Here is a 25,731-nt window from a genome sequence, read left to right on the forward strand (position 1 = left end):
GAAGCATCTCACTGAGGACTACGAGCATAGTCTTTCCTAGCAGAGGGAAGACCTACGGGAGTGCAAGGCCAGGTACCAGTGCCTGGAGGCTCAGTGGACTGAGATGGTCAGTCAGTTCCAGGCCATGATGCAGTCCCACTGGAACAAGGCCCTCCGGCTCTTTGCCATCAGTGGCGCTTCCCTTCAGCCTTCACCCAAAGCCCCGCACCAGGAGGCTGAAGCAGACCACAAATCAGAATATCTGCCCCCCCTCCGACCCACACAAAAAGACCCCAAAGTGGGGGACTCTCTGCAGCAACACAAGCATTCATTACATATATCTGGCCCAGGGGCCGTAGTTTGAGGACTCCTGATTTAGTGCAATATAGAAAATGCAAATAATTTTTCTGCGGACCACCAGAATTTTATTGCGGACCACCAGTGGTCCATGGACCACCAGTTGGTGTCTGCTGCACTAGATGAACCCCCATAAGAGAGGAAAAGACGGTCCTTAAAATAACCTGGTCCCAAGTCATGTAAGGTTCAAAAAGATGAAACCAGCACCTCAAATTGGAGCCGGAAACAAATCTGCAAGAGAAGTGACAAACGTGCAAATCTAGACTTGCACAAAACCATGCAGGGCATCACATTTTGAACTAATTAAAGTTTCTGGGTACTTTTCAAGGGCAATCCATGTGCCTTGCAGTAGTCAGAGGTAGAGAAACCACTGCTCTGCATCTATTCTAAAACAAGTAGCACATACATTTTTGCTCAGCCCTCCCATTCCCAAATTACCTCTTGGCTTTGGAAGAGGAAGAAAGGCAAAACAGTATTCTTAGCTAGAATGTTGTGAAGAAAAAGTGCATAGAGTTTTTTTTCTGGTCTTTTTGCTCCCATCCATTTTAACAACTGGCCTTTTGGAATTTCTCCATCAAATGTGTGAGGGATGATTTCTCTGGATTCTTTCTTGGGAAGGAAAAAATATCTTCTAATAATTTCTCAAGGATAGGATTCCTCCATATTAGTGACCAACTCAAAAAGAACCTCCCAGAAGGAGTTATCTCCTGATGCTTTGAATGGGATTGAATTGAAACATTAAATTAAATTTAAAGCTCTAGGAACCTGCAAAAATGCTTGTATAGCACCCAAAAGGTCTTAAGGCCCAAAGACACACAAAGAGCCTTCTCATTAGTAAATGTGTGTGAGCACACAACACTTCATGAGATTTTCACCAACATTCTCTTCTCTTTTGAAAGAATTTTGAGAGCAAATTCTCTATTGTCAAACTGAACGGAAGCCAGAACGGTTCCTGTTATACTCTGTTTCCAATTAATGTGTACATTTAAACAGATTCAACATTTTCCTTTTAATTTACTAGCAAATTGTTTTACAACACAAAAGAGGACAATGGGAGGATGAAGCCATGATTTTCACTCCTTTTATTAGGTTTCAAGGAAGGGGTCCTAGTAGTAAAAAAAATGATTTTTATTTAGTCTCATGGTGCTGGTTTTATTTGTATAATTATGTAAGGAAACTCTTGCTTCATAACTTTTTTTTTAATATTTGAAGATGAGCTTTTTTTAAAAAAAATTATACGTATGTTACATTCTCTTTTTGATATGATCTTTCTAAACTGATTAGGTAAGCTGTTTTTGTTTTGTCACTCTTAACAAAATTGCTCCAATTTCACAATCCAGGCTGTGTTGCAACTCTGAAGAGACCTTTGCTATAATCATGGAACTGTATTGTTAGAAAATGCTTACGGTGTCTGTTCCCAGGTCTACAGCTTGTATACATAAGCCCTGCAACACCGCAGCATATTAAAATCCCTATGGCTCAATTCAGTCATTTTGGGGCTGCTGTGGGAAAACTGGGATCCTTGGACAGCTTGTTTTCCAAATTTCTTCCAGGCATCCAGAGCCACAATGCTATTGGGAATGACACAGGTTGCATTTCCAGTTTGCAGAATGCAAGGGAGAAACCAGAGGGCCTATATATGGAACCAGTTCATATCCAATTGATTTTGAAAAAAAAAATAAGATGCATTTAATTTTGGTGTTCCACAAGCACTTTTAAAACTGGTGTGGGAGTTCACTTCTTTCAGACTCTTAAGGCTAATTCTTGGCTTATTGTGACCTACCAAAGCTTGGGGTGATGAGGCAATAGTTTGCATGAAGGAAGTGTCTGCTTCTCTAGAGCATGTTTTCATAAAGTAGACAGATACTTGTGGATAGGTAACCTTGGGTAGGTTAATATGGAAAAGCTTTCGAAGATTTTTGGAGTAAGGTATCTAAGTTCTTCAGGCACTGGGATACTGTGGATTTCAAAGGAAAATCAAAGGACAAGTTTCTCTTGAGTCAACTCCTTTTGATACATAGATAAACTCATGGGATTATCTTGCTAAGAATACGGAAGTTTTACTATTGCTAATTTTCAAATGTTGAGATTCTCAGTATAAAAGCCCTTTTATCTCAATTTACACAAGTGTGCACGCTTGCCCATGAAGCTTCATTGTGCCAATGGAACTGCGCATGTGCCTGCCACTCACACAGAATCATCTCCTTTCCTTCCCCATCAGTCTGCCAATCTGGAAAAGTTGGGACCGCTGTCCTAATGTATCTTCAGAAAAGGAGAACTCACCTGCTCTCAAAGCTTTCTTCCCCTGTCATATAGAATATATTATTAGGACATTGCAATATGCCTTATGTCCGAGAGTGAGCCACTGTGGGTTAGAGAAGAATGGTTGAGGGACATAATCTTTGCTTTGTAATGAAGAGATGGGCAGAGCACTTGAAATGTCAATGTCCTTTCTATAAAAGGTTGTTGTTAGTTGCAAAGTCATGTCTGACCCATCGCGACCCCATGGACAATGTTCCTCCAGGCCTTCCTGTCCTCTACCATCCTCTGGAGTCCATTTAAGCTCACACCTACGGCTTCGGTGACTCCATCCAGCCACCTCCTTCTCTGTCGTCCCCTTCCTCTTTTGCCCTCAGTCTTTCCCAGCATTAGGCTCTTCTCCAGTCTTTCCCAGCATTAGGCTCTTCTCCTTCTCATTATGTGACCACAGTATTTAAGTTTCATCTTCAGGATCTGGCCTTCTAAAGAGCAGTCAGGGTTGATCTCCTCTAGGACTGACGGGTTTGATCGCCTTGCAGTCCAAGGGACTCGCAGGAGTCTTCTCCAGCACCATAGTTCAAAGGCCTGAATTCTTTGGCGCTCAGCCTTCCTTATGGTCCAACTTTCACAGCCATACATTGCAACTGGGAAAACCATAGCCTTGACTATACGCACTTTTGTTGGCAGGGTGGTGTCTCTGCTTTTTAGTATGCTGTCTAGATTTGCCATAGCTTTCCTCCCCAGGAGCAAGCGATGGGATAGAGAATTCTGGGAAATGTATTTCTTTGATGGGGAGGGCCCCAGAACTCCTAGCACTATTTTTAAGTTAAGTTCTCAATTAATTTGAGGTTTCTACACAACCCTGGTCCTTAACTAATGTGCAAGACCTCCATTAATCTTTTATTGATGAATAACCTGAACTTCAGTGAAATACACAAATAACTCTGGTGAGTATTTTAGGAGCTGTATGGGCTGCCCTGGAACTCAATGCCCTGACATTCAAATTCCACCTGGTTAGTTTTATTTTTTTAATGTCTCCTTTTACACATGAAGTCCATTAATCCTGGTGCAACATTGGGAACGTAAGATAGTTTAGGAATGATTTTATTCTTGTTTACTGCAACCTTCTGCAACAGTTCAGATGTAATGAACTTAATCTATAGTAAAATGGGAATTCTAGGCCTAAACCAAGTTTGTCTTTTGAAAAAGCAGCTGGCGTTGGCTAGGAAATAGATCATTTACTGACACTATATTGGCTTGGCAGTCTTCACATTCTCACAACCACAAGGGTTATGCTGCTACGGTATGCAAAACAATAACCATGCAATTGTAATGGAATGTTTTTGTCTTAGCTTCAGGGGGAATACATACCAACATGCAGATAGGTAATTAACACTCATACATACATACACGTCTAACTCTTAAAACTGTCAAATATTTGCTCAAAAGATCCAACTTAGGGTAACAGCTGTTGTTCAATGCTCATGGAGAAAGAGGTAGGGTGGGAAAATCGGAAGGTGAGAGTCGTCTTGAAGTGGCGCTTGATGACTTCATGGACATATAGTTGAAGAGCTCTTGAAAGCCATGCAAAAATGGTTAGCCACCACCTACTTGAAGGAATTTTTTAAAACTTCCTGTTCTAGTATAGAGCCTCAAGATTTCTTAGTGATATCCTGTCCAAGGCATGACTTTGCTTAGCTCCCTCCATCACCCAGAACAGGTCAATTTGCTGCTGTCAGCTGCTGAGATGGGTATTAGAAAAGAGTATTTAAATTCATGATTGTGTCACTGGAATAGGACAGCAAGACTGACAATCATGATAATAACGAATAAAGTTGTCATTCGTTTTAAGAAGTCTTAATCTATACATCAAAGAGTGCTTAATCTTTTAACTATTAACTGATTGATTAAATCTGCATCAATCTGCAAATAACTAAAACAATAGATTTGAAGGGAGAAGCCCACACAATGTTTTTAGAAAGCACCTGTTCTTGACAGCCAGCCAAAGTCATCTAAAATGCACATATCTTTGGGATTTGACGATTACACCTGATTTCATTAGAGAAATCCTGTTTATTGTTAAATATATGATTATGAATTGTTTATGGTTAATAGGTTATTATAGGTTAGATTAAACTTAAAATAAAAATACTGTATATAATTGTTTTTAATATTAATAATATACAATTATTAGCACTTTAAAAGTTATAGAATTGCTATTATTTGTTTAAACGCAGAGGTTGTTGCATTTTACTATTGTTTCTGGAGTGGAAAAAGTCAAAGGTCATGTTTTTTAATAATTTGTTTTATGTACTTTTTTGTCACTTTATTTATATAGCATTTTATTTCCTTCTGTTTTTTCCTTTTATGATGGGTTGTGAATGGTCCTTGGGACTCTCTGAGTTTGCTTGTTTTCTTGTCAATGTTTCATTACGAAAAGTAGGTAATATCATCAGTGCTAGTGAGGAGTGGGGTTTGCTCACAGTTTATATTCTAGCGCCTTGCCCCGTCTGTGTTGGTGGGGATGTTCTTGATGGTTTCTTGGTACAGGTAGGTAGACCTCAACCTAGGCCTCAATCTACGACCACAATACTGAGCCCGAAATTTATGTTGCAAAGTGAGAAATTTGTTAAGAGAGTTTTGCCCCATCTTACGACTTTTCTTGCCACATTTGTTAAGTGAATTATTGCAGTTGCCAAGTTAGTAACACGTTTGTTAAATGAATCTGACTTCCTCATTGACTTCGCCTATCAGGAAGTTGTAAAAGGGAATGACATGACCCCGGGACACTGCAACCGTCATAAATGTGAGTCACTTGTCAAGCATCCGAATGTAAATCACCACAAATCAAATGACCATAGGGATACTGCAGTGGTCATAACTATAGCTATTTGTCTGAAACGGTATAGGGTTTCCTGCCTAGGCAGGGGGTTGGACTAGACGACCTCCAAGGTTCCTTCCAACTCTACTATTGTATTGTATTATAAGTGTGGAAAATGTTCATAAGTCTCTTTTGTCAATGCCATTGCAACTTTGAAGATCATTAAGCGAACTGTTGTAAGTCGAGGACTAACTGCATAGCTGTTGACTGTTAGCTCTTTTGGCAATTCCTCGATTGGGGTATTGTTTACTTTTTGATTGCTGGTTCAAGGTTAATCAGTGTTAATTTCTACTCATCTGGGTGTTGATTGCTGGCGGGGGAGATGTTTTGGTCTTTTTGTTTCCTTTTTGGCTTGTTGATTGTCTCTCTTGCACAGTATGTAGATACTGTTTATGTCTATGTGCCTGCTGATAGCTAACTTGTCAGAGTTCAGGCTTACAGGAATTCTCTAGTGGTTTTTTTTTTGCCTAGGATGGTCATAATTTCCTAGGTAAAAACAACTAAGGTCGGAGAGCACCAAAGACCAAATATTCCCCTCTCCCTTATATTTTATTGTTCTTTTAAAATTTTAATAAAGGTTTTTTTTTAATTTACAATTTTTTTAAAAAAATAAAATAAAATAAAACATTAAGGTTGGAATTTGGGACCAGAATTTGGGACTCACTTTTATAGCCAGCCTATAACGGCTTCCTTGATTCTATTTCTATTTATCCTCTACCAAGGGGTTTGTATCCCCCACACCATTCTCCAGCTGATAAGAGAGGTGGAACTTACCCCCATTTTGTTAAATGTTACTTTCTCATCATTAGAGAAGTTTGTTGGATTCTCTATGTATCTCCAAGATTCAATGCAGCCCCAGGGCTACCTGTACAGTTATTCCGGGATCAGTTATGGTAGTAAATTAAGCAAATAGTCCTCGACTTATGACCTCAATTGAGTCCAACAATGCTGTTGCTAAGTGAGACATTGAAGTGAGTTTTGCCCCATTTTAGGACCTTTCTTGCCACAGTTAAGGGAATCATTGCAGTTGTTAACATTAGTAACACGGTTGTTAAGTGAATCTGGCTTTCCCATTGGCTTTGATTGGCAGAAGGTGGTAAAAGGGGATCACATGACCCCAGGGCATTGTGACCATCATCAATATGAACCAGTTGTCAAGTGTCTGAATTTCGATCATGGGGATGCCGTAAGAGTTGTAAGTGTGAAAACTGTCATAAATCACTTTTTTTTCAGTGCTGTTGTAACTTTGTGCTGTCATCAAATGAACCGTTTTAAGTCAAGGACTACTTGCGCTTGTGTTTATGCTGATCTATGACTGTTGAAGATAGATTTGATTTGAGTGGAGATATTGCTAATCATTTGCAGGAAGTGGCTGTGCAAATTCTTGTACCACGCCAGATACCATCTTACCAGAAATGTCAGAAATGGGGCAAAACAGCCAGCCAACACTCAGAGCATCGGCGGTGATTCTCTGTCTTCCTCATCCTGCCTCACCTTAGAGCAAGGAAACATCAATAGATGCACACAGTTGGCACTGGAGGCTAAAACATAGGAAGAATGGTTGCAGAAATTAGGAATCTCTAGTTTAATGAAAAGAAGGACTAGGGGTGACATGATAGCAGTCTTCCAATATCTCAGGGGCTGCCACAAAGAAGAGGGAGACAAGCTATTCTCCAAGGCACCTGAGGGGAGGACAAGAAACAGTGGGTGGAAACTAATCAGAGGAGCAACTTAAGGAGAAATTTCCTGACAGTGAGAACAATTAATCTGTTCTGACCAAGGCTTCCCAAGAGCATGAAGCAAACTCCTTGTCCTGACAAAAAAAACAAAAACCTTTTATTAATTTACTGTGAATTCTGCTCATTCACATCCAGTCTTTCAAGGAAGGATTTACAGTCACAGACTTTATCTGGCTTGGAGAGCTGACAGGCTGATATCTACAAAACCTGGCAAGGAGCTAATTGTCTCCTGCAAACTCCACTCCCCTTCGCTCCTCTTTTATTTCCTCTGGGAGGGGCCATTCATTGTCTACCTTTGGCCTTACTCCCAAGTTCTTTAGCTATTCCCTTCGTCTGGCAACTCTGCTCATGCACACATTGGGAACAGGCTCCACTTGTTCGTCTGCCTCACTGTTGTCTGACTCTAAAGGCAGCTGATAACTGTCAGATGGCCCTGGCCCCCTCTCTGCCTCCAACACAGAGCCCTCATCAGAGCCTTCCCCAGACTCCAGGACTGGCCCATGTTCCTCCCCAACCTCCTCACTCTCTGAATTTGCTGCCAGCTCCGCTAACCGCTGGCGGGCCACAACATAATCAGTGGAACAACTTGCTTCCAGAAGTTGTGGGTACTCCAACACTGGAAGTATTTAAGAAGAGATTACACAACCATTTGTCTGAAATGGTATAGAGTTTCCTGCCTAAGCAGGGAGATGGACTGGAAGACCTCCAAGGTCCCTTCCAACTCTGTCATTCTGTTAGTTTTTATAAATTCTGCTGTGCACTTCTCAGAGTTTTTTTTTCTCACCTAAGAATTTACTCAGCACTTCAGGGAAGGTTTTGCAATACAAAATTGCCTTGACCAGTCAAGTGACTAATTATTCAGATTTGCTTCATTGCTCTCACTCTTCCCTAGACATTCAACCCAGCAGTATTTTTTCTCTTCCCCCGAAGTTAGAACTTACTGCTTGTGGAGAACAGGGGCGCCAACCGTGTGCCCAGCAGTGTTGCGAATTAGTGACGTTATTATCGTTGCAGAAAAGGAAAACTTTTAGATCCGGTCCGCTTAGTGCTACAGTTGCCCGGGCTAAGCAATTAAGCAACTGCAGCTGATTTTGGTGATATTCAGCAACATTTCCCCACTCTTCATCAGATCATTCTGTTCCCATAATTCCTGATTGTATAAGTAATTTGTTTGTGCAATTGAGTCGTATTACAAAATCATTACATCTTGTGACCAGGCTTGCTTGCACTCATCAGAAATTTCGCCCATCTTTAGGATTACTAATGTGCATATGAGGAGACTGTTGGATGAGTTGCAATTTGTTTGCACAGTCAATGCTCCTTTTAAGATTCATTTCTCTCGGATTTGACTGATGATAAGCCTTCAGTTTTTTTAAGAGTTACAGACTTCTATTCGTGGCAGGGGTTTATTTCTTAAGGATTAACAGGTTGTATGCTATTCTTAACACTGCTATGCATAGCCGAGATCCACTGCTTTGTATGTGATTGCTAATAATATTGCAGCCAATTATAAAAGGCAATGTAGGTTGTAAAGCAGCCTTCCTTAAGTAATCTCCTTTCTACATATATGCCTATTAGACAACTAGTGCAGAGTAGGTTTGATGAGAGTTGGAGTCTCAATATGTCTACAAGATGCTTAAAGTACAGACTAGGAGAAACCTGGCTTAAAAGCAGTCCCTGTGAGAGAGACCTTGGAGTCCTAGTGGGCAATCACTTAAATATAAGCCAACACTGTGCGGCAGCAGCCAAAAAAAGACAATGCAATCATTGTTTGCATAAACAAGGGGGATAGAGTCAAGATCATGAGAAGTATTAGGTAAAGGTAAAGGTTCCCCTCACACATATGTGCTAGTCATTCCTGACTCTAGGGGATGGTGCTCATCTCCTTTTCAAAGCCAAAGAGCCAGTGTTGTCCGAAGACATCTCCGTGGTCATGTGGCCAGCATAACTAAACACTGAAGGCGCACGGAATGCTGTTACCTCCCCAACAAAGGTGGTTCCTATTTTTCTACTTGCATTTTTACATGATTTTGAACTGCTAGGTTGGCAGAAGCTGGGTCAAGTAATGGGAGCTCACTCAGTTATGCAGCGTTAGGGATTCGAACTGCTGAACTGCAGACATTTCTGATCGACAAGCTCAGCATCTTAGCCACTGAGCCACCCCATCCCTTGGGAAGTATTAGTACCGCTTTACCACATCAGGAATACTGTATCCATTTTTTTTGTTTAGTTTACTTTATTGTCATTGCACCTCGTACAATGAAATTAAATGCCAACTTTAGTGTACATCATACATAACAAAACTATAAAAATAAAACAAAAACATACAACCTTCATATTCTATACAATATTTGGTCACCTTATTATAAGAAAGACGTTGAGACTTTGGAAAGAGTGCAGAGAAGAATAACTAAAAAGATGAAGCGCCTGGAGACTAAAACATATGGGAAGAGGTTGCAGGAATTGGATATGTCTATGTCTAGTTTAATGAAAAGAAAGATTAGGGGTGACATAAAGCAGTCTTCCAGTATTTGAGAGGCTGTCACAAAGAAGAGGGGTCAAACTATTCTCCAAAACACCCGAAGGCAGGACAAGAAACAAAGAATGGAAACTAGCCAAGGAGAGATCCAACCTAGAACTAAGGAGAAATTTCCTGACAGTTACAACAATTAACCAGGGGAACAAATTGTTTCCAGAAATTGTGAGTGCTCCATCACTGGAGGCTTTTTAGAAGAGACTGGATAGCCACTTGTCTGAAATGGTATAGGGTCTCCTGCTTGAGCAGAGGGCTGGACTAGAAGACCTCCAAGGTCCCTTCCAACTGTTATTTTGTATACTTTGCTGTGTTGGAGGAAATAGATGTAAACTACTTTAATCAGGGCAGGGTTACACTTCTAACAATGTCAGAGAGGAAATACATAGAATAGTTAGTAGTTCTTTCTCTTGGAAGCTTAAGAGAGATATAATCCAAAGAAGAATCTAAATATTGAGACTTTTTAAAATGCCAGCAAATAAATGTTAAAAATAGTTTAGAGAAAACTCTTACTACAGAAGCGACAATTCCTATTAGAAAGAAAGAGAGAATGAGGCCACCTTATTATTTATCGAAAAATTTCAAATTTTCAATGCTGATGTCCAAGCGAATAAATTATGCAATAATTTTAATATCTTGGTGCGATCCATCTAACATCTCACCACAAAATTGAATTCCAAAACATTTTGGAACTACGAACCACCAAACTTGATTTTAACTTAGTCTGTCGTGCTGTGCATTCTGTGTATTTTGTGTGCCTTCGGCGTTTAGTCATGCTCCCCTCGCACATGACCACGGAGATATCTTTGGCTCTTCAGCTTTGAAAGAGAGATGAGCACCGCCCCCTAGACTCAGGAACGACTAGCACATATGTGCGAGGGGAACCTTTACCTTTTTATTGTGCTCTGAGAGGGACGCTGTGGCTCAGTGGCTAAGACGCTGAGCTTGTCGATCAGAAAGGTTGGCAGTTCAGCGGTTCGAATCCCTAGCGTCGTATAACGGAGTGAGCTCCCACTACTTGTCCCAGCTTCTGCCAACCTAGTTCTAAAGCACATAAAAATGCAAGTAGAAAAATAGGAACCACCTTTGGTGGGAAGGTAACAGCATTCTGTGCACCTTTGGTATTTAGTCATGCTGGCCACATGACCATGGAGACGTCTTCGGACAGCGCTGGCTCTTTGGCTTTGAAACGGAGATGAGCATCGCCCCCTAGAGTCAGGAATGACTAACACATATGTGCGAGGGGAACATTTACCTTTACCTTATTGTGCTGTGTGAATTCAAGCAGTGACTTTCTCTTTTGCCTTGTCTTTGGAGAGGGGACTGTTGCTCATTTAACCACAGGCTTTCAAACCAACCAACCAAACAACAACAAAAAACCTTCCCAATTAAATATTTTTGTCCACTGGGTATAAAAACACGGAGGGTCAACCTTAGCTGGATCTCCTGGGAATGAGCACCGTCATTCACCTTAAATCTACATGGTGATGAAAAGCCTCGGGAGAGAAAAATGTTGACGGTCTTTGACTTTTACAAGTTGTGTCTGGACTCGTAAACAGAGGTTGTGTCGGAATCCTCTTCCCACAGTCAGAAGAGCAGTAAGTAATAGCATCTTGATTACTTTATCTCACTCTAGGCTGCAAATAATAATTACAGCAACTTAAGTCTGATGAATAAAAGCCTTGCATTAGAATGCAAAGGAAGAAAGCATTTCTTTAACAGGCAGTCATAATCATGTGTAATTGTTTGGCAATCTAATGTGGCTCTGGTAATCTATCTACATAATTACCTTTCGGGGGTTTTTTTCCTTCTCCTTTCTCTAATATCCACCCCTACACCCGTGGGATATTACTGAAGCAAACGTATTTGAAATGTTTCCTTTGAACAAGCAGAAATCAAGGGACTCGGGTAGATTGTTCCCATTGATGTTTCAAGATCCTCAAACCTCCATCGATAATGCACCATTAATTTTTGGCAGCTGCCCAGCATGGTGTGTTTCAAAACATGGATAGGCAAACATGAAGCAGTATTGGCTTGCATTTCTTGAGCAATCCATCCGAATTAGCTAGGTGCTTTTGGGACTGAATCCTATATCTTATTGGCAGAGATCCCCTTTGAATTTGGAGCAGCTCAGACATGTTGTTCTGTTGGCCATTGTGAAAGTAGCAGATGGCTGGGAGAATGTTGTTTGCTTCAATACAGCTAGTGCTTTCGAACTGCTAGGTGAGCAGGAGCTTAGGCAAGGACGGGAGCTCACCCCATTACATGGTGCGGGGGTTTCAACCCTGGGCTTCTAGCTTTCCAACCGACAAGTCCAGCATCTTAACCACTAAGCCACCATGCTTCCCTACTAAGTACAGCATAGAAGTAGAATTTCAGGGTTTCAAATGGCATCCTCAAACAAATAACACTCCAAGGCTAGAAGTTCCTCAAAGTTGCAATTTATTAAAAAGAGCCATGTTGGCACCTCTGGGAAAACCTGAATCTGAAAGCTTCCAGGTTTTCCCACCCAGTTGAAAGTTCAAGATTCTGCCCCAACACCCACAAGTTTATCACATGGTCCAATCTTCCACTGCCACAAAGACAGAGTCCACCCATCCAGTTCCGGCCAGGTGCAGAGACAAAGGATGACCTTGAGTTTCTAAGAGGAAAGTTATTATGGCTACATATCACCCAACTCCATATAACCCCCCCCTCCCATTTTCCCACAGTAGAAAGTGTGGCAGGCCTGAAGTCCAAAAAGAAAAGATGGCTTGCAGGTACGACATAGAAATCTCTTGTTTGGAGAACTTAAGGAGACATACAAGAGACAAGACAAGAAAGCGTGGGTGATGTAGGGGAGGGAATTGAAGCCCTAGGAAAATATATTTATTTTAACGCAAATATTTAGGCTTGCAAAAGAAGGCTATGGGAATTGAAGGCTACACTAAGATTTTCTAGGAAATATGTCATACAGGATGGAACTTATGGGGTAGATGAGTCTATATTGTTTTATGCAAACTTGATGCCATTCGAATATGTTGAATTTTGACTTTCAGAAATCTTAGCCCACAATGGCATTGAAGAACACCAGTTTGGGGAAGATCAGTTTTATAAACCCAATTTGTTGCCTACATCTGGAAGTTTTTTTAAAAAAAAATCTGCAGAGCTACTAGTAAAATACGTTTTCTTCATTGTATTTTCCTCAAAAGAATCTTTATTTCTCAATATATTTTATCCAAAAATATGTACTTTTCTAAAAGCCAAAGGCTAACATTGCAAAATATGAAGGAATGTGAAATCCCAATGATATTTGCATTCCGATCTGAACAGCTGGCCAGGATGTCTGATTTGCTAATGTACTTTTTGTAGGACTGGGAATGTGAAAAAATAATTTCCCACATAAAAAAATCAAGGCCAAACTGTGGTGGCATTGCAGCATTTCCAGATCTGATCTTGAACCCTCTTTATGGAGAAATCTGGGTTGATCACAAACATTGCAGTTTTCTTATGATCTGCCTACCAGCAAAGATGGATATTATCTAAGCCAGCCTTTAGTCTTCTTTTCATCTAGTGGCTAAAAACAAATAAAAGCTGAAAAGGAACTTCATATCAACGCCCAGAACTGCAAGTGTGACCATATAGCATTGTTATAAAAATAAACTTACTTATTTGTGTTAAATAAAAGCCTTTGCCTAAGATGCTAAGATTGATTAGATTTAATCAGATGTGTGTATATTGTGGGTATATGTGTTTTAGTTTAATGTACTGATAGTCTTCGACTTATAACCAGTTATTTAGTGATGATTCAAAGCTACAATGGCACTGAAAACAGTGTCTTACAACTGATCCTCACACTTACCACCATTGCAGCATCCCCACGGTCCAGAGGTGGGTTCCTCCTGGTACAGTATGGTACGCCAGAAGAGGTAGTGAAAATCTGGTGTACCGGATAGGACTGGTAGTAATGGTGGCTTGGCTATGTTTCTGAACCTGTTCTCCCATCAGAAGCTTCGTCAGTAGTTTTTTTAAAACAAGTTTTTTCCCCCTGCCGGTTCAGGCAAGGGAAAAATAGCTTTAAAAAGTAAGCAAGAGAGGGAGGGAGGAAGGAAGGAAGGGAAGGGAGAAAGAAAGAAAAAGAAAAAGAAAGAAAGAAGGAAGGAAAGTCACTTTTCAGCCGGGAGATTCAGCAAAGGAGAAAAACAAATGCTGTCGCTTTAAATCGGAACTGAGAATGCCTGGCTGTGGAATTCTGGGAGTTGAAGTCCACAAGTCTTAAAGCTGCAAACTTTGGAGTCCTGCTTTAAATTGAAAAGCTGCTCGGAAGGAGGTTTGCAAAGTGACATTCAGCAGTTATTTTTTTGGGGGGGGGGGGTTGCTTCCCACAGAGGGAAGGAAGGGAGAATGAATGAATGAATGAATGAATGAAAGAAAGAAAGAAAGAAAGAAAGAAAGAAAGAAGAAAGAAAAACAGCACAGCAATTTAGGGCTAAGGCTACTCAGAGGTCATCTAGTCCACCCCCCTGCTGCAACAGGAAACCTTACATTGTCTGCATTATTTTGGTGCCTCTAACACAGAGGAAAATTGCCAGAAAGGAGAAAGTGTTTACTAAGACAAGACTGCCATGCAGAGGAAAGCAGAGATAGTCCTTGATTTATGACTACAACCGAGCCCAAGATTTTGGTTCTAAGCAAGAGCATTTTTAAGTAAGCTTCACCATATTTTACCCAATCCATGGCAATTTTTGGTGAGTGACATCAAGTTGGCCACACCCACCCAGTCATATGACTGCCAAGGCACACTCACGAAATAGGCCACACCCACAGAATAGGTAATAAAAAGTTTTGAAACCCACCCCTGCCACAGTCACACATTCAAAATTTGGGTGATTGACAATTGGCAAATATTTATGATGGTTGCAGCATCCCGGAGTTATGTGATTTACCATTTGTGACCTTTCCAGCTGGCTTCCAACAACCAAAGTCAATGGGAAAAGCTGGATTTGCTTAATGACCGGAGGATTCACTTAACAATTGCAGTGATTCACTTATCAACTATGGCAAAAAGGTCATAAAAATCAACCATGATTCACTTAACAACCACCTTGCTTACCAAAGGAACTTCTGGTCCCAATTGTGGTCATAACGTCAAGGACTATGGGAAAAAGTGCAAAGAAGAGCATCTAAGATGATTAAGGGCTTGGAGACTAAAACAATATGAAGAACGGTTGCAGGATTTGGATATGGCTAGTCTAGAGAACAGAAGGACTAGGGGGGACATAAGAGCAGCATTCCAATATTTGAGAGGCTTCCACAAAGAATAAGGGGTCAAATTATTCTCCAAAGCACCTGAAGGCAGGAGAAGAAACAATGGATGGAAACCAATCAAGGAGAGAAGCAACCTAGAACTAAGGAGAAATTTCCTAACAGTGAGAACAATTAACCAGTGGGACAGCTTGCCTTCAGAGGTTCTGGGTGCTCCATCATGGTAGGTTTTAAAGAGACTGGACAGCCACTTGTCTGAAATGGTAGAGCGTCTCCTGCTTGAGCAGGGGGTTGGACTAGAAGACCCCCAAGGTCCCTTCCAGCTCTATTCTGATTTGAGTTGACTTATCTGCCCAGCCTATTTTATTAATTCATATTTCAGTGTGTTATGCAATCCCAGAAGGTAGGTTAATTCAGCAACCTGGTGAAGCGTGTTGCACAAATGCAATCAACAAGTGTGCTTGAGAAAGAGCTTCCAATTCAGGCAGGCTAAGATGTCCTACAGTAGCCAAATCTTCACTACCATGATACTCAGGTGGGAAGAGATGAGTTGCAGCCTTTGAAGAGTTCACCGTCTCCCCTGTACACTTCAGGGATCGTCCAAGTAATTACAATAGGCAGGGTTATAACAAACACTACCTTGTTCTAAAGCAGTGGTTCTCAACCTGTGGGTCGGGACCCCTTTGGGGGTCGAACGACCCTTTCACAAGGGTCACCTAAGACCATCGGAAAACACATGTTTTCGATGGTCTTAGGAACCGAGACACCAATTCTATGGTTGGGGGTCACCACAACATGAGGAATTGTATTAAAGGGTCGCGGCATTGAGATGGTTGAGAACTACTGTTCTAAAACCATGGCAATTTAACAGTCTCTTTCAGCCTTCAGTAGAATGGAATCCATTATCCCACAACATTGTCTATCCAGCTGCTGGATCATTCTCTTGATGTCTCTCATCCTCTTACTTATCAGTTGATCTACTGTCTGTGGATTAGCTTTCTCCAATCTAGTCCCTTCTGATGTATTGTGGCTTCAGCTCCCAAAACACTTACTCAGCATAGCTGATCTAAATGGAATTACGATTAGAGCTTGCAGGCTCACTTATGTGTTGCTGCTTCCGTGTTTTTTTTGTTTTACTCGCTGGAATTCCTCCATCTCTGTGTCTCGTTTCCACCGCTTCTGTTTATAAAATCTAACCTTGGCATCCAGAATCCTCTTCCCCTTGCTGCTGGCTTCCTTTGCACAATGCTGGCACTGAATTCGTGTGAGAGACACGATAAGCTTTCAATCCCAAACACTATCTTCGCATAATAATCAAAGTTTACAGCACAATCGCACATCTGGAACAGCAGTTTTATGGAAGCCAGTTGACATCTGATAGCCCAAATGATCAGTGGGTAAACATAGTTCTCTTAATTGCTTCTGATTCCAACTCTGGCTGGATAACCGCTTTCCTTCAATAATCAGGAGTGAGAGGAAGGCAAAAAGGAAGAGGCACAATCCCAAAGGAACAGGGAGAAACATGTTCTTAACAGGGGTTTAACGTTTAGCCCTTGATGGATTGCGAATGAATGATTGCTTTTTATTTCAATTTATTTGCCATAAAAAAGTAGCAATGGCGTGAGTCATAAACCAAGGTCCCAAGCTTTGGGTTTGCTAATTTTTTTAAAAAAAGGTTGGGGGGTGTTTGTCTCTAATGAATTTGGCTTAACCTTCCGAGTTTATTAGTTGCACACAAACATCATAAATGTTGTTGGGGAGCAACCATGGAAACTCTTGTTTTTCCTGCCATTGCTAAATTTACCACGGGTTGAATATTAACACAGTGCCTGGCAATACTTTCAAAGCAAAAATAGCTTTGATGTGACTCACAGTGACTCATTTTACTGCTAGGCCTGGGACGATGCCTAGAGTTGACACAGAACGAGTTGACTGCCTGCATTGCTTTGCTGCGGATTTCTTCTTCTTCTCTCTCTCTCCTTTTCTAGGAACTGTGGACACAGCTCATTCTTGCGAATTATCTTGTGCAATACTTTGAATGCAGCAATGTGTTTGTTTTGCTTTCCAAGTCAGATGAATCAGAGGATGGTGAAAGACGTACCCATAAGAAACTTTTCTACTTTTATATATATATATATTTCCACAGTTCTAGAAAATGCAGCTTCTCTGAATTTAGCTTTCGGCCTCAGCCGTCAAGAAACAGCATTCCAATATTAAACTTTATGACCCTTTCTCCGTATTATGTAATGTTCGCATCGCTTAGAAGGTGTTTTTCAAGAAAAACTTTATTTTCTTGTTGAACTTTGATCCTTCCTGTGACTTTGGGAGGGGGGGAGAGTTCCACGTATATATTTTTTTAATTAGTCAAATGTAATAGAACAGAAGTTAACCAGGCCAAAAAAGGGAAAAAGCAATAAAGAGGCTGTTTGGAATTCATAGAGAAAGAGGAAGAAGCTCATCCAACACATGCTACATATGAAGGAGATCCTTTTTCACGGTCCATATTGCTGATTGTGTGCATCTGAAGTTAATGTGTCAGGTGTGAAAGACCAGGTTCACACATGAGCTTTCAGTTAAACTGATTTATTGCTAAAACACCTATGAGCAGGAGTCTTTCCAATTAACAGCACCTGCTTACAATTAAATAATGGTCAAAGGGAATTCAAGTGAAGTTGAACTTAGTTTATTTGTGGTATGGAGGGGTTGTAGACCAGGGGTCACTAACCTTTTGGACCTCGGGGACTTCTAATTTCATAATTTTAAATCCTGCAGACTAATGACCGAATGGGTGGGTGTGGCTAGGTGGTCATGTGACTGGGTGGGAATGGCCAACTCTGTCACTCACATCAAGGGGCACCTCGCCGGCCTCTACTTGCCCCTCCCCTCCCAGCCACTCTTTGCCTCCCTGCCCCGGGCTCCTTAGGGTCCCAACACGAAACAGTTGTTGGAGCTAATCAGCCACTATGAGAAAGAGTTGGCAAAACAGCTCAGTTCAAATTGGATCTGACCGAGAAGGAGGCTCACTAGAAGCACCTGACCGAGGATTACGAGCGTAGGCTTTCCAAGCAGATGGAAGACCTGCAGGAGTGCAAGGCTAGGTAACAGCGCCTGGAGGCTCAGCGGGCTGAGATGGTCAGCCAGTTTCAGGCCATGATGCAGTCGCACTGGAACAAGGTCCTCTGGCTCTTTGCCACCAGCGGCGCTTCTCTCCAGCCTTCGCCCAAAGCCCCACACCAGGAGACTGAAGCAGACCCCAAGTCGGAATTTCTGCCCCCCTCTGACCCACACAAAAAGACCCCGAAGGGGAGACTCTCTGCAGTAACACAAGCATTCATTGCACGTATCTGTAGTTTGAGGACCCATGATTTAGTGCAATATTAAAAAATGCAAATAATTTTTCTGCGGACCACCAAAATTTTCTCACGGATCACCAGTGGTCCTCAGACCACCAGTTGGTGATCACTGTTGTAGACTGATCGCTCTACCACAAGGTTCTTCCATTCCTTCTCCTGCAGTAGGACTGGTTTTAATACCTACAATTCCTTTCTGTAGCTCTGAAACGCTTTCCACACAAATCAAAATCCCGAAGCTTGCAAGCTGACTTTTTTGTATAGGTTCCGCTCAGGAAACCCAATATTACTTTTGACTTTGAAGTATAGAAGGTGGCTGAGAAGCAAGCTACAGGGTGAGAGTCTATAGCTAATGATGGAAGATCTACTACTGATCTTCTAGATAAGTTCATGACCAAATTTGGAGCATCTGAAATAAGCAACCTGGGCTAATCCACACCAAGATTAATTTTAATAGGATGCTTTGAAGGGCATATAGGACATCCTTGTCTTATCACCATAATGGAGCCTGCCCATTGCAGTTGTAAGTCATGACGGTCATAAAGCAAGCTATCATGTGACTGGGCCTGATTTTATGACCTTTTTGCAGTGGCTATTTAAGTCATTCACTATGGGGTATTTTTTGCAGAAAACCAGAAGTAACCACTAGTTTTGAGCAAAAATGTTGTAATCGTGGTCATGTGACCACGGTACATTACAAACAGCCATAAATCTGGGGTTACCAAGTGCTCAAAATAGGGTCTTGTGACTGCAGGGTTTGGCCATTACAAGTTCAGAACGAGTTCTCTTTTGAGTGGTCAATCATAACTTTGAATAGTTTGGAAGCTGAGTCATGGCAACTGGACTTTTTTTTAGTTTGAAATATTTTGCTGCTTATCCAAGCTTCTAAAATTTGAGCAAGTTGGTTAGAGGGACCATATGGTGGTTTCATTTCTCACATTAATCACAGTTAGAACAATTAACCAGTGGAACTTGCCTCCAGAAGTTGTGAATTCTCCAACACTGGAAGTTTTTAGGAAGAGGTTGGATAACCATTTGGCTGAAATGGTATAGGGTTTCCTGCCTGAACAGGGGGTTGGACTAGAAGATCTCCAAGGTCCCTTCCAACTCTGTTATTCTATTCCTATTCCCATTTTATTCTATCTAATGTGAATAGGTTTGTTAGATGAGTAGGCAGTGAGTTGTTAAGGGTCTTTGCTTCTAAATCCTTCTCCTTTTTAAAATTTTTATTGAACATATTTAATTATTAAAAACAAAACACAAATTTCCACTCATTACAGCGTTTCCATATCAGTATCATTCATATCATTCATATTTACATACATAATATTTACAGATATATACGGTGTCATATTTGTTGTAGATAATGCTTAATTCTTATACAGTATTTTTGCGTCTATTGTCCAACCATTTATACCACCTACTCCACCCTTTATAATACTTTGATTCTTCTCTATCCTTCAGTTCTGTGGTCAACCTATCCATCTCTGTACACTCAAGTACCTTTCTTATTATCATTGCATCTGAAGGGATATTATTCTGTTTCCAATTTTGAGCGAATGCGGTTTTTGTTGCAGTTAGTATGTAATATTATATATTGGAGTTTTTAACACATTTTTTCACCTCATATGCCCAATAAGAATAGTTCCGGTTTCAATTCGAAATTTTGTTCTGTAATTTGTTCCAGCCACTCCTTTATTTTAAGCCAATACTTTCTGGCTTTGCTACAGGTCCACCACATATGGTACAAGGTTCCTTGTTTGTAGTCGCATCTCCAACATTCAGGTGAGCGCTAAATCCTTCTCTTAGGTGGGTCATTAAGTGTGACCTCCCTGGTGAATCTGTGAATTGATCTTTATCTTCCTGGGGAACCCAACATCTGGAAACATGTGTTCCCCCGTTTCTGTTCAGGACCTCAAACCATGTGGTCTTGTCCACCATTAAACTGTCTTCCATGCAGTCTCCATGTTTCCAGTGTCTTTTCCCCCACTTGGAACTGAACCCAGGACATTTCTTCCAACAGTTGGAAGAAAAGAACGTCTGTAACTCAGTATTGAACTGTGAAGACCTTGGTGCTCTCTGAGCTTGGTTGTTTGCTTGCAGACGTTACATTACCCAACTAGGTAACATCATCAGTATGAGTGTTTGTGGAGTTACTGCCTGTTTTCATACAGTAGCTTCCTCTTCTAGTTTTGATAGAGGTGTGGCTTCCTTCTTGGTGGTTTAGTGATTAAGAGGATTGTTTTCTGCCTGATTGTCCGATGTTGATCGCTGTTTATCTGAGTTTTGTCTGCTGGAAGTGATGCCTTCTCATCTTTTTGTTCCCTTCCTGAATTTTACATTGTCTCTTTAAAAAAAAAAAATCTTTTCTAAATGGCAACTAATATTAATTAGTGTTGGAGCCTAGTAGAAGAGGAATGGAAAGTAATTGTCACCAAAGGAGCCCTACCTCTAGATTGCTGTTAAATGCCATTTTGCAAGACACGAGACTGAGCAGGAACTCCTTGAAAATCATTAGCAAATGATTGCACTTGGGAAGCAAGTGCAATGAAGATATTTTTTTAAAAAACATCTGAAGTATTTATATTTTCATATTGACACTGACAGAGTAACCCAGTAAGAGGATGGCAGTTCAGGCAGATTTTTTTAAAACCCAAGTGTAATGTGGAAAATAACTGGAATGAAATGTATCTGGATGCTGTAATCAGTATTATCAAAAAAGTTTCTTGTTGTTTTGAACATGGTTGAATTCATTTTTCTAATAGGAGCAAATGTCTTCCTACTGAGAAGCAGACCTTCTATTTTGCCTTTATTTTCACTTTTTTAAAAAAGTGAGGTGGGAAAAACAAACCTCCCACTTATTTTATTAGGGACAATGATTTTATCACATATTAAAAGGTAAAGGTTCCCCTTGCACATATGTGCTAGTCGTTCCCGACTCTAGGGGGCGGTGCTCATCTCCGTTTCAAAGCTAAAGAGCCCGCACTGTCCGAAGACGTCTCTGAGGTCATGTGGCCGGCATGACTAAACGCCGAAGGCACATGGAGTGCTGTTACCTTCCCACCAAAGGTGGTCCCTATTTTTCTACTTGCATTTTTACCTGCTTTCTAACTGCTGGGTTGGCAGAAGCTGGGACAAGTAATGGGAGCTCACTCCGTTACATGGCACAAGGGATTCGAACTGCTGAACTGCCAATCTTTCTGATCAACAAGCCACCATACCCCTTCCAGTCATATTAGGTCCTTTAAATTCAAGTTGCTTAAAATACCATATATTGATTATTTTCCACTGGCTTATCCACAGGGCAAAATCCATGTTGTGCGTTTATTAAAGGAGAATGTGATTTCCTTGGACTTTAAAAATAAGATAGCTTTTATTCACTGTTGAGAGAGTTTGGATTATAATACAGAGCATTCCTGAACTGTTAGTCCTATCATCTTGCTATTGTTTCATTTCCTTAGATATTTTACCCGAACCGAAACTTCTGAATTTGCCTTGAGGTTTTGCTTCAGCTCAAATCCTGATGGGCTTACAGTCATTCTTGGAAATGTTTCATTTGCCCCATCAAAATGCAACACCCCCCACCTTCTCCAATTCCTAGGATATTTCATCATGCAGTGTCTCCATATTATATTGTGAAATTTCACCTTGGTAGCAATGCTAATTAGAGTAGTTTCTGTGACTGGCCAATGTTAGGTCAAGCATCATTATTTCTTAAAAATGTTTGTTAGGCAGTTATTCCATAATGCATGTCTTTAGCAATCGTCCCTAAATTTATTGTACAACCTTATTAAGTCATCCACTCTTTCAGATTAGATATTCTGAATGCTAGAATGTGTTTATTCATATATGGAAGATATATTGTGGTTTCATAGACACCACCCTGTGTAGGAGGTGAAGTAGCTTCCTGCTGCTGTGGCAAGGGAGACAACCGAAGTGACTTTTGACCAACATTAAGTCACATCGAAAATGGCCAACCCATCCGCTTCACACTGGCGGACTTTATGCATGAGAGGCTGTGGCCTAGAATGTTTCTTGCTGATGGTATATTTATCTAATTAGTGGGAGTTCTTTCTCAACAGTGTAAGATTAGTGTCCCAACCGAGTGTGAAGACTCTGCCATAATTATCAAAGTAAAAAGAAAGAAAGAACTAATTCATAATACTCTTCAAGAATTCCAGAATTAAAACCAAGACATCTCATGAATAGAGTAGCCTCAATCAGGAGACAAAAGGAAGATTCAGCAGCCTCTTTTCCCCCCAAATGCTATTCCATTTTATGTGTTATAATGACAAACCTAGGATAGAATTGGGATCTAGACAAGATCAAGGTGAGAATAAACCAACTGAAAACATTACGGTCAGACCTGTTTTTTATTGCCTATGAAGGTCTAGGCTACTTATTGATACGGTTGATTGGAAAAGATGTAATTTCAGTCCAACATCATTCGTAGACTATGAAGATGGGGAATTAAAAAATGTTTCATTCTGTTAGAAAATATTGGATAGAATTTATCTTGCTTTCTGTAAACGCCTATAAAACTTTATAATACCACTTTATAATATATACCACTTTATAATGCCTTGGTAAGGCCACACTTGGAATACTGCATTCAGTTCTGGTCGCCACGATGTAGAAAAGATGTGGAGACTCTAGAGAGAGTGCAGAGAAGAGCAACAAAGAGGATTAGGGGACTGGAGACTAAAACATATGAAGAACGGTTGCAGGAACTGGGTATGTTTAGCTTAAGAGAAAGAAGGGGAGACATGATAGCATTGTTCCAATATCTCAGGGGTTGCCAGAAAGAAGAGGGAGTCAAACTATTCTCCAAGGCACCTGAGGGTAGAACAAGAAGCAATGGGTGGAAACTAATCAAGGAGAGAAGCAACTTAGAACTGAGGAGAAACTTCCTGACAGAACAATTAATCAGTGGAACAGCTTGCCTCCAGAAGTTGTGTATGCCCCAACACTGGAAGTCTTTAAGAAGATGTTGGATAGCCATCTGTCTGAAACGGTATAGGGTTTCCTGCCTAGGCAGGGGGTTGGACTAGAAGACCTCCAAGGTCCCTTCCAACTCTACTATTGTATTGTATTGTAAATATTAGGGCAATATAAGGGCCAAATAATGCTTTCTTAGTTGAGAAGAATAAATTGCCAAAACCTGTTTTGTGGTTTCTAAAGAAGGCTTTAGTGACAGAAGTTGAGCACCAATTAGAAGCTCTTGGCTTGTTAATTCAGCTTGATATTATCTGGTGCCACCTGATCCAAAGCATTCATCATTTTAGATAGAATGCATGAAAGTCTAATTTGCAATTTCCAGTCTCCCAGTAATTACGTGGCTGTTTCTTACTAGTTTCTGCTATGACATTTAAATTTCCTGTCACATGAATCAAAAGCTGGGAAGAAAATAAGCCTTTTTTAAATAAAGGGTGACTCCAGCACTGTTCATACAGAATTTCGGAATTAGTCAGAACCCAGAGTAGATAGGATAATTGATTAATTAATCAATGACACACAACTGCCTAGGGTGAAAAATAAAGTCATATATAAAGCAAACGGTGATCTCCGGCTTGTGTGAGTGATGGTGATCTGGTCACACCCTGATTGAATATAGACCTATTTCTTCCTGACATCCAATATATTTCTTCCTCACTTTGACATTTTACACAAGTAATGACATTTTACACAAATAATGAAAGCTCCCCGATTTAATGCTGTTGTTTATAGTACCTTGAAGCTAGAGAAAAAAAAGAGGGGGCCTAAACTTCACTGATTTCCTGATTCCCTTTCACAGAGTTGGCTCTAGTTAATCCATTCTGACATGAAAAATGAAAATCCCGGTCTGAATGTGTATGCTCCAGAATCCAGCTAAATGGGATGCACCTCCCCGATGAATAACCCTAATTTCTCTGAATTATTCTCATCTCCTTTTGAAACTGGCCACCAAAGATATTCTCCTAACCTGTCTCTATATAGCACAGCAGCAATTTCCATAATTTAACCATGCAGTTTACAAATCAGTACATCTTTTAACCTGCTAGGTTTTCCCACCACAGTTTCATTTTAGGATCCTGGGGTCTTATTTTAGGAGAAGGAGAAGTAAAAGGCTTGTTCACATCCTGTATTCCTGTATTTATAATCCGCTAGTCATTGTTGATTTCAGGGGCCAGTGCTCATCTCTATTTCAAGGTCATTGTCTGAAGACATTTCCATGGTCATGCGGCCAGCATGATGTCACGGAGCACTTTTACCTTCCCATTGAAGTGGTACCTATTTATTTACTTACATTTGCATGCTTTCAAACTGCTAGGTGGGCAGGAGCTGGGAATGAGGACGGGAGCTCATCCCATCGCGTGATAGTCAGGTCTCAACCTAGACTGACGGCTTTCCAGCTGACAAGTCCAGCGTCTTAACCGCTGAGCCACTATACCGCCCATTCCACATATAATCATATAATAAATCTGCCACTCTCCCTTATTACTTTCCCCCCCAAGTGCAATTGTATTTTTTTCCATTGGGGAGTTGCTCCATTCCACTCAACATGCAAGAGGTATCATTTGTAGGTGTACAGTAACCATTTTGGGGTGTGGCAATCAGAACTGTACCCTAATTACAAATACAGACATATCATCAATGCATATATAGGGCATTACATACAGGTAGGTTCCCCCCCCCCCCCCCCCAGAAGGCTGCATGCTGTATAGGGTGAATCAGATTATCCACAATAACCTTTCCTGGTTATTAATTCTAGGTCAGATCCTATCACTCTCCATGTCAATATTTTTTTTACCTGTAAATGGATCACTTTATAGTTATTACTTAATCATTGAATCACATTTAGCAATTTGCAAGCTAGGCAGAAATCGGTGGCTTAAGATCTTTTCATTTTAAAAATCTTCCATTATTCTACTTGGTTTGAGGCCTGAGGACTATTCCTTGTGTGTTGCAGAAAAGAAAAAAAAACCCTCCCTTCTCCTTTAAATGCCAGCTTTCGTTTCCACCTTTCCTTTCCTTGAAGGGGGGGAAAAATAAACCTTTACCCATTCTAACCCTGAGTAGATAATTGGATATAGGAATAAAGATGACAGAGTGAGCAGTAGAATTCAGAAGAATCAATAAAATAAACTGATAGCCAGAAAAACAAGATGAAGTGATGTTACCAATAGAAGTTAATATTTATAGCTCAGGTTTGAACTGTGTGATCCTTAGTGCTCTCTGAGCTTGGCTGTTTTTTTTTTACAGACATTTTCATTATTCAGCTAGATAACAACATCAGTGCTAGGACTCCACTTCCTTCTAGCACTGATGATGTTACTTAGTTGAGTAATGAAACTTCTGCAAGAAATTAATCAAGCTCGGTAAAGCATCCACGACCACAAAGTGATATTA

The 25,731-nt window shown here is 40.7% G+C and overlaps 1 protein-coding gene across 1 annotated transcript in view; it reads left to right on the forward strand.

The window, feature by feature from the left end:
- Positions 1–25,731, forward strand: part of NSMCE2 (NSE2 (MMS21) homolog, SMC5-SMC6 complex SUMO ligase) — a 262,790-nt gene that overhangs the window by 97,290 nt on the left and 139,769 nt on the right. The gene's annotated exons all lie outside the window — the stretch shown is intronic.

This window comes from Natrix helvetica, assembly GCF_964273705.1.
Source record: "Natrix helvetica genome assembly, chromosome: 4".
Taxonomy (NCBI): Eukaryota; Metazoa; Chordata; class Lepidosauria; order Squamata; family Natricidae; genus Natrix; species Natrix helvetica.